This window comes from Acomys russatus, chromosome 3 (assembly GCF_903995435.1).
Source record: "Acomys russatus chromosome 3, mAcoRus1.1, whole genome shotgun sequence".
Classification (NCBI taxonomy): Eukaryota; Metazoa; Chordata; class Mammalia; order Rodentia; family Muridae; genus Acomys; species Acomys russatus.
Window position 1 is genome coordinate 78,941,591 of NC_067139.1, and position 26,572 is coordinate 78,968,162.

The 26,572-nt window shown below is 42.2% G+C and overlaps 1 pseudogene; it reads right to left on the bottom strand.

The window, feature by feature from the left end:
- Nucleotides 1-839: 839 nt before the first annotated feature.
- The window catches only part of LOC127187129 (ras GTPase-activating protein-binding protein 1-like), a 51,515-nt pseudogene continuing 25,782 nt past the window's right edge, over nucleotides 840-26,572 (bottom strand).

Sequence of the window (26,572 nt, forward strand, 5' to 3'; positions counted from 1 at the left end):
TCATGGGAGAGACTGGCCAGGATGGGCTTATCCTAAAACTAATATGTTGAATCCAAGAGACGTTCAAGGTTGATTTTTGCCTATATGAGATTTTCCCCTTCAAATCTGACTTCAGGCACTAATCCCTGTGTGAGGCAGGATCCCACTATAGTAATTTCAAATGCCCTACACACAGGGAAATCCCAGCATTAGTTTAATGTAAATGTTTTGAACACTTGATACTGTATCAGTGATTTGTTTAATAAGTGCCTTCATTGTACAGGACCACACAATGTGGAACTCTCAGCCATCAGAGAGCTGTATCCTAGCTGCAAAAATGGAGGTGGTAAGTAAATATTTTGCACTACAGGTAATAGTGCCATGGTCTCAAGGAAGAGACCAGCATCAAAAAGTAGACCTGATGCTATGAAGATGGCTCAGCTGGTAAAGGTACTTGCTGCCAAGCCTGATGACTTGAATTCAATATCCAGGACCGACACAGTAAAAGGAGAGAACTGAGGCCAGGCAATGGTGGTATGCTCCTTTAAACCTAGCACTTGGGAGGCAGAAGCAGGCAGATCTCTATGAGGTCGAGGCTGCTTCGTCTACAAAGTAAGTCCTGGACAGCCAGGCTACCCCCAAGAATCCCTTTCTCAATAAACTAACTAAATAAATAAATAAATGGAGAGAACTGATTCCTATAAGTTGTTCCCTGACTCCCACATGTATGCCATGCATGTGTTCTCTCCCCCCAATTTAATTTTAAAAAATTGAAAAGTGGATCTGAGAATGGCCTAGAGGCAGAGGAGGAGGAGAAGGCCATTCTCCTGGAAGCCTGGGTGACCAAAAGAGAGAATGCGTTAGCAGCTGGGGTTGCTGACCATATGGTTGGCAGCATGAAAGTCATAATGAGCCTGGCAATGACATTTCTTGAAGGTGCAGTTGGACTGACAGCACCTGACCAAAAGGAATGAGAGTGAAGAGACTGAGGCCTGACATCTCTTGGTAGGAAACATGCAATTTTGTGTGGGTGCAAGGAAATGTCTAGTTTCATGCATGATGAATAAGTGCTCTGCGCTTTTGCACATTTTCAATCTCAGTTCAAAGCTGGGCCATCACCCGCCTATACAGTGATGCTGGAGGGATAGAGAGGAACGGGGATTGCTGGTTCAAAGGCAGGCTGGGTCTTGGCCAAATAAGCCTGAAAGTTGTCCCATCTAACCAGCATCTTCAATCTGATTCTTTCTCCAAGTCAACTCAGTTTTTTTTTTAGAAGACAGGACAGTTATTTATCGTCACTATCATTTCAAAACATGGCAAAGGAGACATTGTCTGCAGTCGTGTTTCCTATTTTTAGGAGGGAGGATGGCTTTCCTGGGCCCAGTAGCCTTCCTATTGACTCCTTAAATCCAGTGGTCCCCATAGATTATGGATAAATATTGAACTACTGAAATACCTGTTTCTAAAAAGAGAAAGCCAAAATGACCCAATTAGAAAAGAAAGCTCTCAGTGGTTTCTTGCTTGAGCAATGAAGGAGAGGTGGCAGGCCTCCCACTTTGCTCCTTGGAGAATCATGTTCTTTAGGGCCTCAAAGAATGTCCCAGTTTATACAACTTACCGCTTTCTACAGCAGTAAGCCTGAATGGCATTGGGAGGCAGATAAAACCTCAGTATGTCACACAGCAGAGAGCTGTGCTGCCAGATATTGCTCAGAATTACGTTTAAAACCTAGAAATCAAATGATGTGTCCAGATAAGTTCTGTTAGATGTCAGGTTTAGCGTCTACATTTCTAAACAGCCTGCCTTTATTACATCCAGACCAATGCACAGACCTTCCTGACAGCAATATCAAACAGTGAGAAGTGCACGATGCCCTCAGCGCATGCACTAAAGGGCCAATGCCTCCCCACATTTGACATGTTTCCTTGATTTGAGCATCAAGTTGATGCCTTCCGTCCTGGCTTATTGGGTTATTTTCTAATAGCTAAAAGTTGACAAACAAATAAAACACACTGAATGCTCTTTAATTTTCTAAATTTCATCTCTAGATCTGTTTCCTTTAAATAGCTCTATGCTGGACACTGAATGTTATTTTCTTGTCACATCTTACTTCTCAAAGATATGCAAGAATGTCAGTATGTTAAAAAGTATATGACCTCCTTCAGACAAGGAACTAGCCCAGCCGTAGGAACAAAGATAGAAAATGTTATTTGATCTTCATTTGTTTAGGGGGAAATCAAGGGCCTATGAGATGATGCAATGTCTTAAGCAAACTTAAGAGTTGATGGAACTTTTATTGATGTATGTCCCTTGCCAATAACAGTTTCCTCTGGAAGTTGTTCTTGTCCTTACATCTTCAAGGAAGGACTCTGTTGTGCTAGGTCTGTGAGTTCAGGAACACATCAGACACTACAAGAGGCCTGTAAGCATCTACCTGGATCTCCTTTGGGCAGTGGATCAGGGATCAGCTTCTATTTAAGATTGGAGGTCAGAAATTAGTCTTTTTGCTTTTCTGCTATGGGTTTGTTTCTCCATGTAGTGTCTGATGAGAGAGAGAGAGAGAGAGAGAGAGAGAGAGAGAGAGAGAGAGAGAGAGAGAGAGAGAGAGAGAGGCATAAGCTGAGACGGGGCATCTGCCAATCTATGGGGTTGAGATATACTATCTATAGAAATTCACTGGGCATCATTTTATTATTGTAAAAGTAACAGATGGACTTTTTTCTAAAAAAAAAAAAAAAAGTTGAGTAGATCCTCTTGTTAAAAGATTCATTTAAATATTACTGGTCACGTCACATTGTAGTTGTTTGGAAATAATTATATCCATATCACAGACAGTAAATAATAGATGTGCGTCCACTAACGTTTTATTCATGTTCTGCTTTAATATGGCAAACTTAGAAGTAATTTAATCTCCCAGTAAATTGAAGTGGTAGGGGGTTCTTCACACAGAAGACTGCAAGTTATTAATTCTGGGCAGTCTTCATCTCGTACAATTAGTCACTGTTTGCAGCTGGAAATGTTTTATTAATTTTCCATAGCAGTTGATTTTCCACAGTTTTCTCAGTTTAAATTAAGCAGTAAGAGCTGCTGTTTCTTCTTAAATAAATTTTCTTTCCACAAAAATACATGCCTCTGGCTATGTCAATTTTCCCATTTGATTAAAGTGCCAGCAGGCAATTAATAACTTAATGCATTTTAAAGTACTTTTGTAAAAAGTAATTTGAATGGCCAAACTTGTGTATTTGAATTGATGGTTGCAGAAGATTTATTAGGCATTGAAAAATCCTATAGCCTCGGAAAGGACAAACAAGGCTGAGCCACCATGTCTGGAGCCATGGTCTGGCCCCATATAAGACCCATAACTGCCCATGACACTTCGATAGAGAGTGGTTGACACTATGAACAAGTCCAATGCCAATTCAAAATGATCTTTCAAGGTTATAGACCACAGCGTACAGTCGAAGCAGCAAAGCAGTGCAGGAGAAGGCAGACATGTGGTGGAGATGTGGTCCCAATGCTAAATGCAACAGCAGACATCTCATGATTCTGTTCAAATGGCCTGCCATTTGCCGTAGAGACAGAAAAGTGCAACTGTGGTTTCAGAAGCTGCAAGTACATGAGAAAGCAGCTACTGTTTAATAGACTTAGCTTCAGCTTGGGAAGATGAAAGAGCCTGAGGGGTGAATAGAGGAGTGATAGTCCCATAACAAAATGAGCATATTTAATGCCTCCAAACTATGTACTCACAAAGGGTTAAAATGGGAATTGTGTAGTATACATTTTACTATATGTTAAATTCTTCATGGGTTCTTTGAGATTTCACACATGCCATACAATATATTTTGATCACACAAGCCCATAATGCCTCCAAGATCTACTCCCAATCCTTCATCCAACTTCATATCTTAAGAACAGAAGACAAAAACAAAACAAAACAGCAACAACAAAAAACAATAATCAACTGAATCCAATTCCTGCTGCCCATATAAGAGCAGGGCTGTCCACTGAGAAGCATGGCCAACCTACCACCCTTAAAGCTGATTAAGTGAATATGATCAAAACTTATCGTTCACACATACGAAATTGCCAATGTATAAATTAAAAAACATCATAATTTAAAACAATAACAACAAAAGGAAATAGTGTAGAGAAAAAGAGAACAGGCATTCCCTCCCCTAACAGTCATCAGCTATTAATAGCTCCTCAGAGAGGGTGGTGTTCTCAGATACCCTATGTCATGCAGTAAGAGCTTGTCCTAAAATGAGAGGGGGGGCTTCTGTATGACAGGTGGCATTGCCTTCTGATGCATGTAATCGTGGACACTGGAAAAACAACCTACAATGAATATAGAAGGCACCTCCAGCAATGCCAGTTCAGCCTGGAGACTCATCCCAGAGGAGCACAGTGTGTTCTTCTAATTTGAAGATGGCTCAGAGGTCATAGAAATCAGTAATAAAGCAATATTAAACAAAAAGGCAAAATGCAAGGTTCTGCTCAGCTTTGGTGGGGGATGGATGGTAATCACACAGGTGTGTACAGACTGGCCACCCAAGATTGCATGCACTGCTGAAGGCACCATGCCATTGAAAAACAAGTAAAATCCTACCTTAAAAAATACTTGCTGAAAACCAACCAACCAACCAGTGTGAGGCTTTTGCGTAACATTCTCCTTGGAAGTGAAATATTTCCTGCAGGAGGCAACAGGTGGTTCTTTATTCTCAGGAGGTAGAAGAAAGGATGGAATTGAAAGATTCTTGAGGGCTCCTCCCCATCAGTATAAGGGATCAACAGTAGTTAGAGATGGAGACTCCAAGCACCTCAACTTCCGAGAGAGGTGTGCAGACCGTGGAGTTGTCTCCATCTACGTCGAGGTGGATTTCTCTTGCTTATCAGACAGCAGAGGTCGCTGTGAGTAACCTGTCACCCTTTGGTGCAAGGTGCTTTGGTCCATTGTGAGTTCCCTTTCTGAGGTGAGTAGACCTGTTTGTGCAAAGCAGGCAGCTAGAACAGGAATCTGAAATATCACGGCTTCAGCCACAAACACGAATCAGAGAGTGTAAACTAGAAGTAGAATCAGGCTATCAACACTGAGGGCCTGGCCCCAGGGACAGACTTCCTCCAGGAAGGCCACAACACTTCCCCAAACAGCACCAATTAGGGACCAAATGCTCAAATACCTAAGCCTATGGAAGACATTTCTTTTTTCATACAATATACTTTAATCATGGTTTTTCCCATCCCCAGGTCCTTCCTACCTCCTTACCCACCCAACTTTATTCTCTCTCTCTCTCTCTCTCTCTCTCTCTCTCTCTCTCTCTCTCTCTCTCTCTCTCTCTCTCTCTCTCTCTCTCTCCTCTCTTTTCCCATCTGTCTCTCTCTCTCTGTCTCTCTGTCTCTCAGTCTCTCTTAAAAAAGACAAACACAAAACTCTAAAGAAGCACACACACACACACACACACTCCACAAAAATGAAAATCAAAATAAAGAAGCAAAAGACAAAGAGGAAAAAAAAATAAAGGAAGCCCAAACAGAAGGAAATGAGATATAATGTCTACCAAATACCGTTGAGTTCATTTATATTGGTCTGGAGAGGAAGCCTTCTCTGAAGTGAGGTTGATATACCCAGTGAGACTCCAGTAGAAAAAAACTGATTTTTCCTTTGCCTGTGGCAATCATTTGGAAATAGCTTCTTGGTTAAATGGGAACTTCATCTGGCTTAAACCTGTGTGGGCCTTGTGTGTGCTGCCATAGTCTCTGTGAGTTCATATGTGCATCCGTGCTGCTGTGTCTAGAAGATACTGTTTGTTTCTTGAAGTCATCTACCATACAGTCTTTCTTCCTCCTCTCCTGTACAGATCCCTGAGCCTTAAGAAGAGGTCAGATATGAGCTCTCAGCTACTGTTATGTCACCATGCCTGCCTGCCTGCCTGCTGCCTGCTGACGTGCTTCCTTCTATGGTGGTCATTGACTTCACTACCCTATGGAACTGCGAGCTTTAAGTTAAATGCTTTATTTTTTAAGTTATCTTGGTCATAGTGTCTCTTCACAATAATATAAAAGTAACTAAAATAAGATAAATTGTTCCAAAGTTTCTCACTTTCTGCACTTTGGTCAGTTGTGGGTAACTGTGTTAGTTCCCATTTACTGGGAGGAAAGGCTTCTCTGATGAGAGCTGAATGATCTATGGGTATAGAAAGATAGCATTAAGAGATATTTTATTGCTATGTTCCTTTAGCAGAATAATAGTACTAGGTTTTTCTCCTAGGCCCATGACCTACCTAGTCTTGGGTTCTTGGCCACTTTAGCAGGGTCGAATATGGTTTCCATCTCATAGAGTGGGCCTTAAGTCCGTGTAGAAAATAGTTGGTTACTCCCATAACACCTGTGCCAGTAATACACACATATATTTTTTCAGGCAGGTCACTTGTTGTAGGTCTCAGGAGTTATAGCTGGGAGATACTGATGATTATCTTTTTCCTCCAGTGGTGAGTAGTGTTCCTTCTAGCACCTTTAACGTGTGAACCACTAGGGTTGAAGCTCCTAGTTAAGCACCATTTTTACCTCTTCATGTTTGGTGGTATATGTGAGGACTGGCTTCAGCAGTAGGGCCTGACCATATAGCCCTGGAAATAGTCTGTGACTGTTCTTTTTATATTCAAACCATCATGTCCTACTTCAAAAACACAGGGGAAGGAAAGAACTGACTCCTGAAAAGTTTCCCTCTCACCTCTATATGGAGCCAACACACATGCACAAGTAAATAAATAAAATCAATTCAAATCTTCTTTGAAAAGAAAAAGAAACATGTACTAACACTGCCATTATGTTTTGCTTTGTTTTGTTTGTTTATTTTTTAGTTTTTTTAAGATAGGGTTTCTCTGTGTTATCTTGGCAGTCCTACACTTCTTTGTAGACCAGGTTGGCCTTAAACTCATAGAGATCCACCTGGCTCTGCCTCCCAAGTGCTGGGATTAAAGGTGCACACCACCACTCCCAGTGGAAGGCCACTATGTTAAGTGAAATAAGTCAGGCCTAGAACAACAAATTCTGTATGTTCTTACTTACGGGAAATTTATACAAGTTTATCTCTGAGATATGGAAAAGGTGGCTACCATAGCTTGGGAAGCATGAAGGGAGAATGGCTGATGGACACAGAGTTCAGCTGAACAAAGGAATACTTTCCACTGCTCTGTAACACAGTAGGGTAGTGATGGTTGACAAATCATGCATAATATGTTTCAAAATAGTTAGTAAAAGGGGTCTTAAACTCTCCTAACCCCAGGTAAGCAAGAAATGTCTGAAAAAATGGACACACCAGTTTTTGATGTGACCATAACACAGTATATATGTGCTAAAATATTATTTGTGCCCCATAAACATGCACAATTATTGTTTGTGTGTGCAAGTATATATGTATAAAGTGTGTTCATGTAAATAAATAAGGAAATATGACATAGTGTTGCCTACAGTGTGAATCCCCTCTGGCTTAAGCCCACATCCCCTTCTAGCTGTACAGCATTTTGCTCGAGGGTGCAGGGCTGATAAGAGCTCAGCATCAGGACCTGTGCCCTGCACCCACTCCCATTGCCTCTTGAGTGAGTCTGTTAAGGATGTACTCAAGCCTCTTCATGGCATGTTATTTTAATTAAGCAATATGTAAGCTATAAAATGTAAGCGCACAAAGACAGTGGTTGTTCCTAGGAAAATTTAGTCAGATACTTTAATCAGGTTTGATAAATACAGTCCTTAAATAAACATCGTAGAGGTACTAGGCACAAAAGGTAGATAGAGCTGGGGCTGGAGGAGAAATAGAACATGGGGTGGGAAAACGATAAGGAAATAAAACAAGGATTCTAAGGCACTTTACAGGCATGTTTCAGTTTGTACTCCACTTCAAAGGAACTGAAGCAATTGTGGGTGGGGTACTCTCTTGGGTTGAAGTGACTAGAATTTCTGGAATGTCATACTGACTCACTGCCTAGTTGCATTGGGTATAATAACCTGCATCATTCTTTCAAGTATCTAGGAGGAATAACCGGTCATAACCCTTCTGGCAGAGCTGGCCAATCAGAGGGACTACTCAGATGCCACATCGAGAAGTATCCAAAGTCACATTTGCTCTGGGTGAACTGGAGTTCAGAATCAGTGTCCTCAGTGATAATCAAGAACACACACACACACACACACACACACACACACACACACACACACACATTATAACCTAAACATTTCACCCTGCCAAATGTAAACCTGTGTCTTTTATTTTCAGTGTCTCCCATTTTCCAGTCCTAAACTGGGAACCCATACACTTTGCCTTGTGAAGGATGGGGCCAGCTCCATAGATCCTGAAGAAAATACCCAAGCCCTGAATCATCTTTCTGAAAAATATCAGGCACTGGCAGTTTTGTTGAATTTCTTTTGAGGAGTCCATGCTTGGAGGCTAGTCATCTCCCATTATCCCCCGGGGCCTGAAGAAAAGGCCAAGTACTTTCAAACAATGATCCCTGGGTGATACCTTGTCACTGAAGGTGTACATAATGTTGCAATACTTTCTTAGTACTGAGCCAGCACATGATCCTGAAAGCCCCTAATGTAGACATTGTGTTATGTTCCAGGCCCAGAGGAAAAAAAAAGTGAGCATTTTTGTTCTAATATCAGTCTTTCACATGTACACACCAATTGGGAGCTGCTGGTCATTCACTGTAACAATGCCGGCTGGGTTGTAGAAGGAAAAGGAGGACTGAGGAATGAGGGAGAAATAATGAAGTAATAGGATTAATACCAACACCACTCTTTAAGAGCCAGATCAGCATTTGCTGTGTTTTCTACAAAAAGAATAAGGAACAAATGATCTCCCAACTGCCAACACAAAGAAAGAATATAAATCTCTCTTCATTTAGGAAGTTTGGAAATCATTATAAATAAAATGTAGACTATAAGAGAGATGCCATTTTTTTCTGAGTACTTGATTATTTTATGAGCTGACTTCTTTCTCCCTTCATCCCTTCTTTTTCTTCCCATCTTTCCTTCTCTAAACCATCAAAATATGAATGTGTCATGGATAAATGCATGACTCCTGACAGAGGCCAATCTCCAGGTCCTGGAGCTTGGGTTGCTGGCACAGCAGATGTGCTCTGGGTTGCAGGAAGCTACCATCTGCTGAGGTCTCTAACACTAGACCTCACGGCAGTCTGCTCACAGCCTGGCATTGGCCATGCTCTCTGTCCCTGCTGTACTCTCAGCCAAGGCTGCTTGGAGTTTTCTGTTGTGTGGCACCTACCACCCTCACCTAAGCTACTCTGCATTGATTCCTGAAGAAACCATCAATATCTAAGTTGTTGTTGTTGTTGTTGTTGTTTTAATTCTGCTGCTTGAAAGTGTTCAGCATAGGAAAGCTTTGCTGAAAAGTTCAATGGAAAAGGTGTGCGCACAGGCTCCTGGATGCTCTGGCTGAGGAAAAGAGCATTCTAAGCAATAATTTTAAATCCTTTTCTACCAGTACCTCGAAGCAGTGAAAGGAGGCAAAAACTGAGCTCAGTGGAGAGCATTCAGCAATTATCATTGAAAATTATTTCAGCCTAAGTAGGAAGAAGAATTTATTTTATAAAATCATATGACCAAGATTCTGCACAGTCAGTTTGCTTTCCCATGGCACAGCTGAAGAGGTAAGCAAAACGATGACTTCCACACATTTTGACGCACTGAATGGAGTTGACTGAAGTGTGGACTTCTGAGGATGGGAGCAAGTCACCGCCCCACGGAGGTTGGCAAATGGGATTAAATTATTTTTAATGACCCTAAAGCCTAATGAAATTAAAATATCAAATACTGCATGAACAATGACCCCCATGTCCTTCCATATAGTGAGCACTTTCCAATATTTGTAGAGGTCGCCTAGAACCGGTCGAATCCTGGAGTCACACCTCTCCAAGGCAAATTCTGCTCTACTACTTTCAGCTGTGTATCCTTGAGACTCTCTGTGCCTTGTCTCCCCGATCTGTAACATAGGACACTGGGTGGGTTGCCACTGTGAGTGCTCACACATGGGGAACACAGGATACAGCTGTGCATTTGCTCTGGCTGCCTTCTTTCCTTGCTGCTTGGCTGTATCTCTGAGACTGTGAGATCTGGAGGAATTACACCCATCAGCCGCCCAGATGCAGCTGTCCTTTCAATGGGATGCTTCTTGAGGGAAATTGCACATTTATGCTGGGGGAGGCACTGTGGCTCATCTAATACACCCTGCTTGCGATGTTCCCACCAGTTGATGGACAGTGCCTGGCCTGCCTTAGGAACCCAGTACTGGACCAACCCTTGGCAAAGTACTTCAGATCTTAAGATGTCAGAGTTGCTTGCTCCGGGAACCATAATGAGGTATTAAAGACAAGCAAATAGAAGTAGCGATAGACTGGCAGCAAGCTCAAGGAATTGGGGAGAGGGGTCAGACTTTATCCAGAGGATGACACATTTCAGTGGATGATGAAGAGATGGTATAGTTCAATACATAGACAAGAAGATGAGGGAGATATAACTCCTGATTGTCTCATGATTCTTCCTACTGTATGTAGTTTATTTTATTCATGTTTAATAATATAAATGTATATGTTAAAAAATAAACATAATAAATTAAAATTTAATAAAAGAAGAAATGAATGAGAAGTGACAGGACAGTATACGGCATGCCACATGTTTGGGAAGATCAAGCCATAGTCTGTGGCCTCTCATTTTGGTTTGGAAGTAGCCCTGTGTGCTTAAGAAGGCAGCGTGTGAGGCTGAGGAGCAGTACCCGAGCTGGGCCAGCTCTGTTGACAACCAGCCTGGCCACCAGGTGATTCAGCTCTGCACTCTGCCTCCACAACACCTTGCTACCTACATGGTCAAAGCATAGGCAAGGACTCTGAGTGACTCTTCTTTTCTCTCTGGGGCAGTGTATCAAGATTCCCAGACCACCCATGTCAAAATCATGAGGGGGCTATACTCATTTCCACACAGTTCCACTAACTCTAGTGTACTGGGATGAATGTTAGAAATATTCGTTTTGAATTAAGGTGGTGTCTAGGGTAGAGATACACAACTGAAAACATCCCTCAGGGAATTGTGATGCATATCCCAATAGTAGACTCACTGATTATTATAGGTGCTTGATAAAATTTAGTGAATAGAAGAGTGTGTGTGTGTGTGTGTGTGTGTGTGTGTGTGTGTGTGTGTGTGTGTGTATGTGTGTGTGTGTGTGTGCCTTTGGGCCTGTGTAGCACAGACAGGACAGAACCAAGGAAAGGAGAGGTCTTGAAGCAGAGCACATGAAAGTGCGGCCATAGAAGAAGAGCAGATGACCTAAGGCAGGAAGGTGACTGGTGGGGTAATGGGACCCTTCTGAGTCCCTTGTTTCCTAGGACAGGCTCCACGTTGGATCCATGGCTCAGTCCTCTTCCCACTGTGCACCCCAATTTCCTTTCTCTGTCTTTACCCACAATAAGGCAGCTTTTCTCTGGTTGTTTCTACAGAGCGAAGCCAGTCACCCACTCATTCATCTTTGTCATCCTAGTGAGCAGATAACACACCTGAGTTTTGATGTGGCTATCTACATTCTAACTGCTGGTCCTCCTCCCAACTTCTTTAAGAAAAAAGAAAAAACCCTCTTTCATCAGATACCTGAAGATCAGCAGGTGATGTGATGTTCTCTTTGTTGTTGTTGTTTTACTTTTTAATTAACAAATAGTAGCTGTACGGGGTGTGGCATGACGTTCTGGTACAGGTATACAGGATGGTCTGATTAAACCAGACTAATTAACATACTTGTCATCTCAGATATTTAGCATTTCTCATGATGACATATTTATAATCTTTTAAGAAAACTTTTTGAAATAATTCAACCATAATTTTAGTAAACATTAGTATGAACATACTATAGATATGTGACTATGGTCATCTTATAGGCAAGCAGAACCCTTTCAAAGCCATGGATCTCCTCCTTGGCTATGTGATGTAACCACTAGAGACAGGGAAGGGGGTTGCGGACCACCCAGCTTTGCTTTTGTTCCCACAGTGCACCATACTGGTCTGGGGGCACATCCTGGACAAGGTGCATCTTGAAAAGCTCAGGTGGCTCTGATACACCATCAGGTTTGAGAAGACAGTTCTAGAGAGACCAGAGTCTGAGAAATCCTGGGAATGATCTTCTCAGAGACTGACAAATACGTCCATGGGAGGCAGTTACCTGCATCAAAGCATACTACCCCAGTCTTGAGTGGGATTAAAATGTGACTCAACAACTGTGAAGACCCTGTTAAATCACTTCCAGAAATGTCAGGAGTCGATAAAAGCTACTGTCACTCGACCCATTAGGTCATCTCCAGAAATGTGCGGAAATGGAGAAAGGAACTCTCCCATTGGAGGAGCTGTTCATTCACATGGGTCATCTAAGACCATCTACATATCAGATATTGACACTGAGGCTCATAACAGTAGTGAAACTACAGTTACGAAATGTTAACAAAAATAATTTTATAGTTGGTGGTCACCGCAACATGAGGACTTATATTTAAGAGTCACAGCATTAGGAAGGTTGAGAATGGCTGCTCTAGAACACTTTTCAGATATAGAAACACAACCAGATGGATCCCTAAATAGCTGAGGGTGACCTTGATGACTGTCACCCCCTATGTTAGAGATAGAAGTCAGAGGTCTTCTCAGCCGTTTGTGCTCCTTCACCTAGGTGGGGTTCTGGAGCACACACCCTTTTTACAAAAGGAAATACCCTTGCCAATTTATATGGCATTGTTTGTGTTTTCCATTGTAGGACAGTGACATTCTTCCTTTCCAACATCCTAAAAGGCCCATTTCCAGTCATCTCTGCCAACAAAATCCCACAACCTTCCGAAACAGTGCCACCATCTGGAGACATTAAGTCAAATAAATTAGCATTGAGAGGGGGCATTTCATATTCAGACACAGCATTCCTTTAAGAATTTACAACCTAAGGGGGTAGAAAAGGTGCATTTCCCCATATGAAACAATTATTTGACAAACTTCAGCTCAGCATAGCATACATAGCATATTTTAATGTGGCTTTCTTGTAAAGTATGTTAATACCCACAAGGGAGAGAGGGAAAGAGGGAGAGATTGAGAGAGAGAGAGAGAGAGAGAGAGAGAGAGAGAGAGAGAGAGAGAGAGAGAGAGAGAGCAAATCCATGATTGTCCAGATAAAACAAGCTTTATTTCTCACTGGCCAGCAAGTTGAACACTGACCAGGTTCATACTCTGGATTCCCAGAGAATGGGAATGAACTATGCCACTTACGTGTCTATAAGGGCCAAACCCACCATTAGGTACTTTCTGCCTTCATCCAATGAGGGCAAGCATACATCCTCATGTACTTCCTGCCTACATAGCTCTCACCTATCTGTGATCAGGCACATCCTGTGCAGTTAGGGGAAAAACAAACAAACACACAAAAAAACAAAAATAAAAACCTTATTTACTGAAGTAAAAACTCAGCGACTTGTTATCTTACAAGAACAACAGGAAGTTATCCACGCTTGGGCAAGTGGGCCTTACAGGGTAACCGTAGCCCTTATTGCTGCTTAGTAAAATGCATATATATTATTGGAATGCTCCTGAACATATAGTAGCAGACAAAGACATGTTCTTCCTTTTCATCTATCAATCTAAGAATCATCTATTTTATAGGACCATTTGATGTTCTAGTGTTGTTTTGTGCACGCATGCATTTGTATGGATGTTGGGTACCTGTGCTTTGCACCTATTGTCTCCCATTGGCCTGGAATGACACCATGTAAGCTAGGCTAGCTGGACAGCAAGCTTCCAAGTGTCTGCCTGTCTCCCCTCCCATCTTACCTTTGCTGGGACGACTGATACAACCCCATCATGCTTTTTATGTGGGTTCTGGGGATCCAAACTCAGGTACTTATATATGCAAGGCAAGCATTTTATTAACCCAGCCATCTTCTGGGCCTATGTGGGGATTTTGTTGTTGTGTTTATTTTGTTTTGTTTTGTTGAGACAGGTTCTCACTATATAGCCCAGGCTATCTACAGACACAGACCACCAAACCTTGCTGCAACTTTATCATAGAGTTAAAGAAACTGGGACTCGGTCAGATGACTTGCCCAGGGACACAGCCAGTAAAGGGCAGCACTAATTACAAGAACAAACAGTATCTCTCCCTCAGAAAGCAATCACTGAGACCCTTCAGTGTTCCACATTGCCCTCTAAAATGAGGGCCCCAGAGCAAAAGCCTGAGGTCATTTGAATGACAAACACAGCGCTCCACCCCCTACACCTAGATTTAAAGCTCCATTCATCTGTTTCCACTGGAGGAAGCTGCTAATGGCTCTGCCTTTTCCAGTTGAAGCAGAGAAGGAAAACATTTGCAGTCTGAGGAGTCCCTCCCACTGTTTGTAGATCAAACACAAACAGAAACTGTAGGAGGCTGGGCCATCTCTCACTGAGAGAATCAATATCGATGAAACAGACAAAATCCCAAAATCTCAAAATAGCAAAAACAAAGATATCCAAGTCATAAAATCTGCTAGAATCACAAAGACAGCACAACCCCAATCTCAACTGGCTCAATGAAAGTGTCCATTAACAAGGGATTAACACAAGGGAAATACACAACAAGTCAATAGGAAATGGCAACATCTCACACAGTCTGGTCCATTTGAGTGCCCACTGGGAGTACTGGTGGGGGTGTGTTGGGATGATGGGGTTCTGACTACAGAAAGGGGTCTCAAAAACCACCAGCCAAGTTTCAACTTAAAGGGACACACTGTGGAACTGAAAATTTGGAAACTTCAGCCAAGGAGATGAGAGAAAGTACTGACTAGTGGCCCCTCTTAATCCTATCCTTGTGTTTTTCTAAAGGCCTTCACGGGAAAAGCCACACAGGCTCACTCTGGTGGCTTTTTAAGTGTGGCATTTATTCAAGTCCTCATGTGCCATCATTTTGAGGGTGAAGGAAGGTCAACAAATCCCACCAGAATGAATTAAAAATAAGGTGCTAGAATTCAGTTATCCTAGTCTATCATAAAATATGTAAAATTGCATTTTCTATGCCCCATAAGATGACAATGTATGGGACTGGAGAAATGGCTCAAATTTGGTTCTTAGCACCCACTTTGGAAAGCTCACAACAGCTCAGAATTCCAGCTACAGGGATCCAACACCCTACACACACATGTATATTGGGGTAGGTCTTGTGCACTGTGTATTCAAATACTGATTTCTATGCCCTGAGATCTGGTTGCAGTCTGGACGGGAGCATTGTCATTTCTTATGAAGAATCTTCTGCTTCAGTGTTGTGTGAAAATTGTTCTCTATCATCTCAGATTGGCTAATAAAGAAGCTGATCACCCTATTGCTGGGCGGGAGAGGACAGGAGGCGGGACTTCCATTTTCAGTCAGAGGGTCTCAAGTAGGGACCAGAGGAAGAAGAAGAGGAAGTAAAGGAAGAGGAAGAAGAGAAAAAGAAGGCACTATGAGGAGTTCACCACGTGGACAGATAGATGGAACAGGAGTGACCAGGGAGAGACTGAGATGGGAAGTAACATTGGGTCATGTGGCCAGGATAACATCATTGGGTTAGAATAGATGAATATATGTCCAGTTCTTAAAGCTTGTTGAATAAGTTACTTGGGATCTACAGTGGGTATTAGAAAAGGCCCCTACTAATACCATAATAAGCTCCTCTACAACATAATATCTGGCATCTGCTACCTTATTACTTTATTATCTTATTGACTTATACCTCATCTTATCATCTTATTATTAAACATAAAAAGAGGTATAAAACACAAGTCAAAGCTAATGCAGAGGAAAATGCTAAGATAATTTGGAGACAATTGCCTATATCTAGCTTGGAAAAAGTCCTTTTTGGGGCTGGAGAGATGGCTCAGTGGTTAAGAGCACCACTTGCTCTGCCAGAGGTCCTGAGTTCAAGTCCAGAAACCACATGGTGGCTCACAACCATCTGTAATGGGATCTGATGCCTCTTCTGGCATGCAGGTGTGCATAAAGATAAAGTGCTCATACATAAAATAAATAAATAATTTTTTAAAGTATTCTCTTGCAAGATCTTCAAGTCTTTCAAGATCGCCACTTAGCAAAGAGATAATAAAGCTCATTGTCTCTAAGCAGAGACCATTTTCATGTTGTGTCCATGAAGCCCCTTGCACCTTGCCGGGTGGAAGGTAGTTGTTCTCACAGGAGGCTATCTGAGTTTCTCCACGGTCTGGGATTCAACACAGGGCTTAGAGTCCCATGGCATCCATGTGACAGTCATGGGACCTGTGTCTGCTAGGGTCCTCAGGAGCTACAGGGCATTTATGGCTTGAGCCAATCAGGAATGGCCAGGATACCTGGCCTGAGGAAGATACGGTTGCTTAGCTACTGGTTTTTAAAAGGCCTCTAACTCCTGACCAGAGTCACGTAGCCTCCTTGGGCACTGGCCAATCTCAATCAAGGTCACATAGCTGCAGTAGAAACTCCCCCTTCCGGCCTTTAAAAGAGGTTTGCATGTTCCCCTGGGGGCCAGGAGCACTGCCATTTTGTTTGAGCAGTCAACCCCAGCCCGCTGGTATAAAGTCTCTTTGCTTTTGCATAGGACTTTGGACTCCTGGTGGTCTTTGGGAGTCTCACAGTCTGGGATCAGAGCATAACACCTAAAGACAGGAAGTAATGAAACTCATCCCAGCCAATAAGATGCTGAATTGGATTCTGGGAAATTTTGGGTTAAGGCCAGCTCCTTCACTTCACTGTCCTTTACTTCTTTCTTTCTTCCTCTTGAGTCATGGCATCCCACAGAAAGGATGAATCCAAAGACAAAAGGCAAGACATCACAAAGGTTTGTATTACAGCATTTCCTGGTTCTGTACCAGCCATATTCCATGTGTTCAGTGGCTATATGTAGTCAGGGGCTAATACATTATACAGATTTCTTATAAGGCATAGAATGAAATCTTATGAACAGCCTTGGCATCTGTGATGCATTTGAGTGTCAGGTTAGCAAGCGATAGACTTGTAATAATTGATCTTACTGTCACCTTGACTGGATTTGTAAAGATGTTTCCAGAAAAGTTTAAGCAGAAGACCCACCCTGAATTAAGGTAGTACAATCTCCTGAGCTGGGGTTTTAGACTGACTAAAAGGGGGAAGGGTGCAGAAAGTCAGCTGAGTCCTGCATTCATCTCTCTCTCTCTCTGCATCCTGACTGCAGATGGAAAGTGACCGGCCGCCTCAAATCCCTGCCTCTGAGCCTTTCCCGACACAACGGACTGTTCCAGAGAACCATGAAAGAAACAAAATTCCTCTTAACCCCTTGAGTTGACTTTGTCAAGTATTTTGTCAAAGCAAAGAAAAAAAGTAATTAATGGAGATTGCTTGGATTTCATCAGGGCTTCAAAGCTTGATATAGTTCTGAGGGTCAGCTGTGGGGGAAGGTAGGTGGGCATCCATCCCTCTCTTAGTGGCCTGCTTGAAGAGTGAAAACTAGAATATATGGCTATAACAAGCCTCCAAAGCGTTTCACTTGCCATGGGTCACTTTGCCCAAGTGCCAATGCCATGCAGTTCTGCATGATGCTTGATGCCCCTCATCCTCATTGTGTGCCTATGAGTCCGAAAGGTAAAAAGCCAAACCAGACTCCAGTGTGGTCTATATTTGATTTTGAGTTTCAAAATCAAAATTTCCAAAAGATCTGGAAGAATTTGGACTCATCTCTTACTGTTCCTATATGTACACATGTTCTTTTTTTTACTTGGTACTTTCAGTCTTCCAGGCTGGTGTTTTTTTTTTCCAACTCAGCTTTATAGATGGTCTTCTCTTCACTCTATGCTCTTGTTTATTTTTTATATTTTGGAAGTTGGTGACCCAGTGAGGGCCAGAGTCCTCTGTCCTCCCTGCCAAGTCCTATCCCCAAAGACTGTGGCAGAACTGTGCCTTTGTCTTGGGAAAGATAGCCAGCTACATGCCTTGAGATATGAGCACCCAGACTAGACAGAGATTTGTTTTCACTCATTCAAGATACATCCTCACAAACCCAGGAGCAAGCTTAAAGAGGAACTGGCCCCTAAGAAAACACAATACATGAGTGTTTTGATTATTTTTCTTTTACAGATTTTATCTTAATCAATAATAAATACCGGTTTTCTTTTAAAGGTAGAGAAGTTAGATTATTACCTAGTTATTTGAGTAATTACTTAATTAACAGTAATAAAGCAAACTTCTGTTTCCAGGGTACAATTCTGTGCATGTACTTCAGACCCTCTATGCATCCTTTTAAGTCAGCTGCACTAGCAGCCAGAAGTCTATACAAGACAGGGGCAGCCCCGACTCAACAACTGCCCGCAGCAGAGGAATTTGTGTCATCTGCTTAGTGATGTAAGACACTACAAGCTTACAAAAGCAAGGATAAATACAAGTTGCACTTAACTTCCTATAGTTCTGAGGGTCAGCTGTGTGAGGAGGTAAGGAGACATCCTCCTAGGTAGTGGCCTGCTTGAAGAGTGAGAACTAGAAAAATGGCTACACTGATTTGTTCACTATGTGATTTGTTCACATAGAATATTGAAACATAGCTTATAATTTAACATGAAACATTAGGTTTTCCAGAAGTGTTGGTGTACACCTTTAATCCCAGTACTCTGGAGGAAGAGGCAGACATTGTCTCTGTGAGCTCAAAGCCAGCCTGGTCTACATAGTGAGTTCCAGGCCAGTCAAGGCTACATAATGAGACCCTTTCTCAAAAACAACAAAATCTTTACAGTTTATATGAAATAACCGTGGCTATTACCCATTCAATACTAACCAGTAGACATGAACCTTGTTAGTTGGTGGGTGTGTATATTTTGTCCATGTTTTTCCTCAAGATAAGGCTATAAGCTTGCAAATGGTTATCTCCACCTCACAGAGAGGAAAACAGTGGTTTAATGAGGCTAAAGTAATTTGGTCAATGGCCAGCTCACTACTGGCTCTAACTCTATCTGGAGCTAGACACAGAAGCCACATGGCCCGGTATTGCCTGTATACTGATTTCCTCATGGCATGGTACCTCACAGGATGAAAAAAAATCTGCATGGGAGACCTCGCTGCTTTCTGTTAGCCTTCCTATGACCAGATCTAGTCGTGGCTAGCATGCCTGGTAAGCTCTCAGTAAATGTTTCAAGTGCCTAACAGTGGTGAAAGGCCGGAGGAAGGTAGAGATAGAGGATTAATGTACGGCAACTGAGCGAATAAGGGAAGCAGGAAAGGGAACGTGGATAGCCTTCATGATTCCCAGCAAGGCCACGTGCCGCTCCGCACTATTCCTGATGGCTACATTTAATGATACCCATATGTGATTTACGTGGTCAGAAATAAAGTCAGCAGCAGCAACCATCATTTCGTGAGCCTGGCTGGGCTCTTCGTACCTGCTGGTTTCTATTAAATGCTTCTTAGAAAAATAATTGTATGACTGGACCCTGTTGGCATTAAACATCAATCATTGGTCTGGCTGATAAAATACATCGTTCAAGGTGTGCAGAGAGACAAGCAGCCTTTCCTTTCTTCTTCATCTTTTTTTTTCTTTCCTTCCAAGATATTTTAACTGTGGACAGGAGAAACTGATGGTCCCCACTAGAATTGGCCACCCGTGTGCAATTGCTCTGTGGGTGGTGTCAAGCCATCCATGTCACAGAGGCATCAGTCATGGATTCTGGCTACAAGGGGTGCCCCAGTTTAATCTCATTTTTGAATGAATTAATATCATTAGTTTTGAGGAATTAATGGTATTAAACATTTGAGGTTACTATGAATTATGCCTACACTTATTACTAAACATGCCTCATTTGTGGGCAAGAAAGCCTGCTGAATCAGACTTGGGAAAGCCACTGGATCTTCAGTTTTCTAAAGTGTTTCTTAGACGACTTACAAAGTTAGGCTGATATACCTGTGGACAAGTAACTTTTTATATATAAATCTAGACTGAGTTCTACACTGAAAATGACTATAATTTAGTGACCAGACAGAGGAAAACCTAACTTTGTGATGGTTTTAGACTGTGATCACATTCTAATCCATCCAAGAATATCACTGAGTGCCACCACTCTTCTTTCTCCTTGAGAGAGAGAGAGAGAGAGAGAGAGAGAGAGAGAGAGAGAGAGAGAGAGAGTGCTATACTTATATGTACCTTTGCAACTTAAACATAAGTGAAGTATCTGTTATTAGAATCAAAATTTATGTCTGCAGTTCTAGTTTTAGAGGACATGATGATCCAATGTGAATGGGAACAAGGTTTTGTTTTCTGAATAATACTTTAATATTTAAAGCTGTGAGCATATATAACAAACATACCTCATTCATATAGTTATTAACACTGTGCTTAACACTGATGGTAAGTGGTCAAAACTTCATTCTTCTCCTTGTATTTCATTGACCAAAATTTGGTCCTTGATCATAGCAAAGGATAGCTAAATTATCTCACAAATCTTGGAGTAAGGGTTTACCTTTCTTAATATTATGGCGTCTCATATTTACTTATACCTGAACAAAATCTAAACTGTTTAAGCAGGTAGTAAAGGTGCACCAACCATTGCATGCCACAATGTCTAAGTTCAAAGTCCATTTTCATAGCTACAACAAAGTACCTGAGGCTGGGCACTTTATAACACAAAGAGGTTCATTTAGCTCATAGGTTTGGAAGTTGAGCATCTAAATATCATGACTGACTCTGGTGAGGATCTCATAGAGTGTGGCTTCATAGAGGGGACATAGGAGGGGAAAATACAGTGAGATAGGAAGCCAGAGTAGCTAAGGAAGGAGCAGGCTTGCTCCTTGGAGGGCTGGCAGTGGCTCATGAGAATGTCTTCCAAGGATAAAGCCCTCAGGGATCTAATTACTTCCAACCAGGCTCCATTTCTTATAGGTTCTACCACCTCTTACATCTTTGTATTGAGAACCAAGAATCCAACAGACACACTCTTGACAAACTACACACAGACCAGAGCTGTGTCTAGTGTGATGTCATCTCCACACATCATGAGTTTTTAGAAATTGCTGTGGTCTTTGCCTTGTCATTATTAAATGGTAAGGTGTAGTCTTAGTGTTTTGTGCTTACAGAATATCCTAATTTCAGTGGCCTTTCCTAGCTAGCCTTGCTTACTTCTTCCCACCATTATATCACATCCTTGGGAATTCATTTCCTATCACACCACTTCAAGATGTTTGCCCCCTCTGCTTACAAAATTCCCCTAAGTTGGCCTTTCTGTTTGCCAAGGAGTCATCATTTGGTGTCTGGTGCAAAAGGAAAGAAGTGTTTCCTGCCTCTGAGGCATCTGGGAAGGACACGGGCCCTTTCTGTGTCATCGCGTCTGCCTTCCGCACGCCTCTTCTATGCTGTCGTTAGCTCCCTGCATGCAGGGAATGGCTCCCATTTACAGAGGGGATTTGGAGTGTGTACTCACGATAACCAGCAGTTTTACATCACAGAGGCTTGGATTGGAAGCGACTTCAGAAGGTGTGATGATTGATTCTATGTGTCAACCTCACTGGGTCACAGGATCCCCGGATACTTGGTCAAACATTATTCTGAGTGTTTCTGTGAGGGAGGTTTTAGATAGGATTAGCATATAAATAGGTAGACTGAGTGCAGAGGAGATTCCCCTCCATAACACAGTACTAATCTAAAAACCTGAATAGAACAAAAGGGCTTACTGTCCTGCCAGAGAGAGAATTCTTCCTTCCTAGGATGGTTATGTTAGACTGTCAACTTGACACAATCTAAAATCATCTGGGAAGAAGTCTTGATAAGAAACTTTCTAGATCAAATTGCCTATGGGTACACCTGGGAAAGATTATCTTGACCAACTGATGTGAGAAACCTGACCTCTATAGGAGGTGCCGTCCCCTAGGCTTTGTGGACGCAACATGGGAAAAGTGTGGCAAAGAGCTGCGCACTAGTAAGTGTGTGAGCATTCATCTTCTCTCTGCTCGTGACTGTGGATGTGACCAGCTGCTTCAAGTCCCTGTCACACTGACTTCAGGTATGATAGATCATAACTTGAATTTATGAGCTAAAATTAACTGCTTTCCCCTCCTTAAATTGTTTTTGTCCAGGTAGTTTTTCAAAGCAACAGGATGCAGTGAAAATAATAATAAAGCAGTGCCCTGTCTAAAGGCCTTTGAGCTGAGACGTGGTTTTTCCTGCCTTTGGATCTGAGAGGAAACATCAGCTCTTCTTGATTTTGGAGTCCACTGGCCTTCAGGCTGCAGCTGAGGCATCAGCTTTCTGTGTCTCAAACTTGCCAGTGCACCTGCAGACATGGGACTTGCCAGCTCCAGTAATTGTGTTCCCTAATCACAATTTATACACACATATCTATGCCTGACAGGAAGATAAACAGATGGATGGATAGATAGATACATAATAGATAGGTAGGTAGGTAGATAGATAGATAGATAGATAGATAGATAGATAGATAGACAGACAGACAGACAGATAGACAGACAGGCAGATATCTAGATAGGCAGGGTTGTAGATAGTTAGCCAGGCCATGGAATGGGACCACACATGTTAGGATGGGGCTTCCCACCTCAGCTAGTCTAAGTGAGAAACTCCTCATAGACATGTCCGGAGATTCCTCTCTTAAGTGACTTCAGATGCCATCAAGTGGATGAGATGACCCACCACAGACACTTTGATCCAACAGTCTTAGTGTCTCTCAGCACGAGGAGGACACTGCTTATAGGAAAGTCCACCCTCCTGTTCCTATGGATACCCAAGCCTTAGACCCCTCAAGTCCCTTCTACAGGATGGTATAGAATTTGCATATAACCTATGTAATCATTTCATGCATTTTAATACTCAGTATAGTGTAAATGTTATGTAAATGATTGTTAGGCTATATCGTTTAGGGAATAGCAAGAAAAAGTTGGTGTATTTTTCAGTAAAGATGAAGTTTGCTTCTTTAAAATATGTTTGATCTGCTTGTTTGAATCTATGGAACCCTTAAATATGGAGAGCAGCCTAAATTCCTGGAAGTGACTTGAATATGGACTATATAATGCTTTGATTAGAGAAACACTGATGCCATAGTTTGCTTTAGCAATTGTCCAGCAAAAGCTGTTTGTCACAACAGATCCGAGACAGTAATTTCAGACTGAGCTCTAGCACCAGCAAGATCTGTGATCTGACCTGCTTTCTCAGAAGGCAATCAGTGCTGTTTAGACTCTTTCTGCTTTGTTACCAGTATAATGAGGATGCTGCGGGCAGGGTCTCCTAGGCTCTGTTCCAGGGGCAATAGCACTAGTGTGGACTGCTGGAAGCAATTACATCAGAACAGAGGCCTCACTCTCAGCATCTTCCATATTTCCATGGGCTGTATTAGTAAACGTGGACATTTCAGGGCTGGGAATGTAGCTCAGTGGCAGAATATGCACTTGGCATGTGCCAAGCCCTAGTTTTGATCCTTGCCTGCAACACAATGACAACAACAAAAGTTGCATCTGAACAATATTCAGAAAAGACAGAGGGTCTGATTCCTCTTGCTGCCTCCTAAACTCAGCACAAGACCTGGGAGCTGATGTCCCAGGAACAATGCCAGACTCTGAGGGCAGTGGAAGGCTCTGTCACTGCATTTCTCTAGTCCCAGGACAATCAAGCATGTTCTCGGTTACTCCTGAAGCCCCAGCAGAGATGCCATCTCCTCTGTAATTTGATTCATTTGATACATTAATATGGAGGCTCCTTTGGGCTTTACTCAGACCTGTTCTACAGTTCCATCTAGCTCAGCCTGCCCCTTTCAGTATAATCCAGTTCCGAGTGTACCTTCCGAAGCCACTGGGCTCCAGCCTGCTCTCCACTCCCTTGACCTTGGGCCTGCGGTGAAGCAGCCCAGCCAACCCTGGGACTGAGCATTTCCCCATAGTGCTGTCCCAGTCCCAGAATCCCTCAGTTCCTCTTCCATCTTTTTCTCCTTGGAAAGGGAGCCTTTCCAGGTAGCTACTCCAAAACAAAAACAAAAACAAACAAACAAAAAAAAACAAATAAACAAAAAACAGATTCCACAGTAAATATAGGCAACTGATCTCTCCCTCTCCCTCCCCCCCTCTCTCTGTATCTGTGTGTGTGTGTGTGTGTGTGTGTGTGTGTGTGTGTGCCTCTGTCTCTATATCTCTCTCTTTGTACATCATGTGTTCCAAAGCTTCTTTTGTAAAAATGTTTTCTTTTATTTTTACTTATGTGTGTGAGTCTGCTGATGCATGTTTGCAGAGGTTACAGACGGTGCTAGACCTCCTGGAGCTGGAGTTGCAGGTTATGAGCCACTGACGTGGGTGATTGAAACGAGTGAACTCTGGTCCTCTGGAAGAACAGTGGATGCTCTTAACTGCTGAGCCATCTCTCAGCCCCCAGCTACTCAATTCTTAAACATCCTTTTCTGTCCTTTCCCAAAGACCTGGAGTGCTCTCATTTTTACCAGTATATTTTGTACCACTCCTACCAGCTGCCCAGTAGTCTCTAATCCCCCACAGTAATTAGCCCTAACCAATATTTAAGTGCTTAATTTTTTTCAAGTTCTGTTTGTTTTGCCCATGACACTAATTTGTGGTTAGGTTCTAGTGACAGCGACCACCATCATTTAAATTTCTAAGAAATGCATACACTTCTGGCAACCTTATTTTGGGGAGGGGGAGAAAGGCATAAGGTGTTGCTTATTTTGTTATTATTGTTACTACTTTAAAATGATCCCAGGATTCTTCTTTCCGTGCTTAACTTCATTGTAGGGTCTTTAGGAATAATCAGCAGTGAGTCTGTGTGCGCAAAACTGCCCTGAGCTATTCTTTAAGTTAATTATCACTTCTTTTGGTGCTGTGAATGGCTGTTCAGTGACACTGTCAGCAAGTGGAAGGAACCAAATTACTTTAATTATGGAGTAATTGCACAGAGTGATGGTAATTAAATCTTGATCAGTTTAAGTGAGTGAATTAATTGCCCTAACTTGGAATGCACACCACCACAAGAGGAGTTGTTTTGTCGTTTAATTAACACCATCCACTAAAGTCTTATCATATCGGATATGTAGACAATTAATGAGTCTGATATTACTCTCGCCTTCATGGGAACTAGAGCCGAACTCTCTGACAAAGGTGGCATGCTCAGTACTCCTGTCACTTGTGTAGACAAACTGCTTGCAATCTCTATTTTGCCTCCTGGAGAAATGTGCAGGTAGAAATGGTCCATCTATCAAGTTTTGGCCCCATTTCATTTCAATATACCCTGACCTATGCAACAATATAAACATCAAAAAATTTTAATGATGTAAGTTCTACAGCCTTAATTTCACTGTGAACCTAAACATCATTTACTTCCTTTACATTTGAGATTTAGGAAAGTTTGGTGCTTGTATAGACATACTTAGGGTCTTCATAAAATCTGATCACTTATCAGTCATTATTTATTGAAATAGCTTTTCCATGTCTTTCTATTGTCTACTTTTAGTGTTGTAAAACACTTGGTGTTTTTAAAGCAAGTAAAATCCTTCCTGGACATAGACCACCAGTGTCTGCCCTTTAGTATGAAAACTTGAAAATTGCTAATACCCAAGCCCCTGGGTAGAACTTAGGGGGGTGAGAATACTGTTAAGCCCAAAATTTTGAGAGACTCCCTGAACAGACCACCCAAGAGCCGAGTCCAAATGAAATGGCAAGAAAGTCTTTATTGCAGGTTCAAACCCAGGCCACCCTCCAATGCACTGACACAGCAGATGCCGGGAAGCAGCCTGCGAGTTTCAATTGAGAGAAGTTTTATATGTTTTAGACAATGAAATGGGTTTTACAGTATATGATTGGATGGCATTTGGGCAGAAAAGCTGTAAGCGGGAAGTTACAAGCCTTGGCGTTTCATGGTTGGGTAATAGGTGTAAGGGCAAGTTGATCTATAGAAAAGACTGAATGAAACAGTCATGGGGCATTAGAAACTTTGGCCTAGCTTCTCCTAATGAGTTGTTGTTATGTGCCAGCACAAGGTGAGCTGATTGTGTTGCTAGGGAATATTTTTCTGTTTAGACTAGTTTGTGGCTTTTCTGGAATCTGGGCTCAGCCCTTGGCTAGGTTTAACACAAAATGGAGTTTCTTTTTCAAAATGGAGTTTGTCTGGTTCTTTCAAAACAAATGTAGATGTGTTTTTAAACTCCTCAGGCGATTCTAGTATACACCATGGGCTGAGAACAACTGATCTAGAAAGTTCCACTAAAGAAGAGTTGAATTCTTCTGAGCTGAGCACAGGTCTGTTTACGTGTGCACAGTGGGGTTCACATCAGTGGGGTGTAATGACCCACATAATTTTTGGAGGAAATAGCATTTGCTGGTTCAGCCTGATGTGAAGAATAAGCAAGCTTCTTGAGGCCAGGCGTTGCCAAAACCAGAACTGGAACCTACCTCAGATTTCCAGCCACAGATGCGCAGGCTCCGGCCAGAGCTAATGCAGGGCACAGGATGCTAAACCAAGACATGTGTGCTCTTAGAAGTTTTTACATATGACTTGATGTCAGAGGTGGGTTTAGAATAAAATGGGAGTAAGAGTGATACACACTACAAGCAA